This window comes from Limulus polyphemus, unplaced genomic scaffold (assembly GCF_000517525.1).
Source record: "Limulus polyphemus unplaced genomic scaffold, Limulus_polyphemus-2.1.2 Scaffold46, whole genome shotgun sequence".
NCBI lineage: Eukaryota > Metazoa > Arthropoda > Merostomata > Xiphosura > Limulidae > Limulus > Limulus polyphemus.
The window spans coordinates 328128-330667 of NW_013665656.1; the positions used below are offsets into that span (position 1 = coordinate 328128).

Below are 2540 nucleotides of genomic sequence, written 5' to 3' on the forward strand. Positions count from 1 at the left end.
TGAGTTTTGGACGTGTACATTGCAAGCTTCATTATAATAAGATATAGATATTAATAAATGATACTCACCAATTCAAAAGATGAGTACTAAAGTTAATTGGCTGACTTCATGAAAAATAAAAAGTACTGGTATTTTATTGGTTTGTTAAAGTTTATGAGCAGATATAGTTTCAAATTAAGTTATTTGGGATCTAATGTCACGTTGACTCTCAAGTAGATGGTGACTATTACTATCATCTTAAACCCTATGTGTAGGGGTCAGTGTGCATATATATTTTTATATATATATATTAACAAATTAACTAAAATGTAAAAATCAAAACTTACTAGGTTATACAAAAAAAATACTTTTTTTATTTTTCATGATGTTCCTCAAAATGGGGGAGAATTTGAATGTCATATGTGGTAACCTGGTATTTTGTTTACCCTAGACTCTCCACACTTCTGCTGGGTAATTTATTTGTTGCAGCAGATAACACAGTTCAATGAGCAATAAAACAATAAAGCAATTGGGAAAAGTTAAGAGGCTTAAGGCTCTTAAATAATTGTTATTGTCTGTTATAATCTGCAGTCATTCTAGTAAAAAACATTAACATTAAAATCACCTTGCACTCTGACTTGGTAAATTCACAAACAAGTCTTTAGTATAAATACTATATAAAAAGTTGTGTACAACGTGATTATAATGTTAGCTAAAAGTTTACAAAATTTCTTTAAGATGTAAATCGTAAATTTGGAATTATAGTTAACAATAACTGTTCAACAGACCAGTTCTGTGCACATGAGGTTAATAAGAACTCTTTACCTTATTGCACCTTCACCCAGTAAAAATGACTAACTTTTATGTGGGGCTGCATTTTATGGAAGTGCCTACTTTCTTTAAACACTTGCAATGTTTCACTAGTTATTATACAATAAAACCAACTACTTGTTCTATCTCTAATCCCAGACATTTTTTATCAGCTACTTTCCACTGCTGGTCATCTGCAACTGAAATATGCTAGTCTGTTTTCTAAATTGTTTGGTTGGCTGAAGAAATACAGGGTGTCATGTAGAGAATGCTGGTCACAATATTGGTAGACAAGGACTGATGCTTATAAAAAGCATACATACAATTTAGCAATTTTACATTTACTTTTTATATTAGTATTTTACTGTATAAAAATATATGTATAGAAATAATTCAATGGATAGAAAATAAAACAAATAAGTTACTTATTATCAAGTATATTTATTGTTCATTTTTGCTGGCAGGTGATACTTATGAATTATTTTATGATTGTATAGAAAGTGAAAAATTAATCACATGGTAACCAAATAACCATTATATGTAGGCACACAGGTTACTGATACACAACAACAGTTATATCCAAAAACATATTAGTCTTATTGAGATAAATAACTGTTATACTTATTAAGTTTTTGACTTGATTTCTATACTTTAGTAGAAAAGCTAGCTTTCAGGGAGATGTGTATTTATTAGGTCGTCAAGAAATTAATGTTGCATTTTGGAATAATTTAATTAACCACCCAAAAAAAAACTTGTGTCATGTATAATAGTTAAATGAACTGCCTAAATATCGTGTTAGTGTAGCCTATATAACGTGTAAAGTTTAGTATACTCTAATCCTTTATAGTGATGGCACACGATGAGGCACATATTCGTCATGTAATGCTGTTTGAATACAAGAAGGGAAACTACACCCCTGTAGCCACAAAGAATATCAAAGAAGTTTACGGAAATGTTTTGAACGTTCATAAGTGTCAACGATGGTTTAGCAAATTTAGTTCAGGTGACTTTAACCTTAAAAAGTCTGATGGCAGGGGCTGACATGTTGGAATTGATATTGATGCTCTGAAGACACTTGTTGAGTCTAACCCAAGGCAATTCACTCATGAAATGGCTCTGAAAGTGCATGTCTCTCGTGAAACAATACGTAAACATCTAAGGAATATGGGAAAACTCCATAAAGAAGGTTTTTAAGTGCTTCGTGAACTCTCCGATGATCATTTCCAACATGTGAACGTTGCTTCGTTTCTCTGTTATGATCTCTCTTATGATCATCGTTTCTAACGTGTCAATGTCAAAAATGGATTCTCTATGTGATTATTAAATGCAAAAAACAGTGGTTTAGTTCTAGACAGAAACCACTTCCAACCACAAAACCTGGACTCGGTCTGCAGAAAGTGATGCTTTGCATTTGGTGGGACATCAAAGGAGTAATTAATTTGAACTCCTCAATCCACAGTGAACTGTCAATGCAGAGATCTATAGTCAGCAACTGAAACGTTTAAATTAAGCCCTTCATCAGAAAGGTGTTCTTCTTCTCACGACAATGCACTTCCACATGTGGCACGTTTGACTCAACACAAGATTATGGAGTTGGGTTGGGAAGTTTCCCTCACCCATCATATTCTCCAAATATGGCACCATCAGATTACCATCTTTTTCGTTCGCTGCAATCCCATCTTAATGGAAAAACGTATGCAAATGTGGAAGGTGTTAAAGAGGACATCGACATGCTTTTTGCTTCAAAGCCA

General features: G+C 32.8%; 1 protein-coding gene across 3 annotated transcripts in view; it reads left to right on the plus strand.

Moving 5' to 3' along the window:
• Window positions 1-2540, plus strand: part of LOC106462537 (ubiquitin carboxyl-terminal hydrolase 37-like) — a 49986-nt gene that overhangs the window by 21536 nt on the left and 25910 nt on the right. The gene's annotated exons all lie outside the window — the stretch shown is intronic.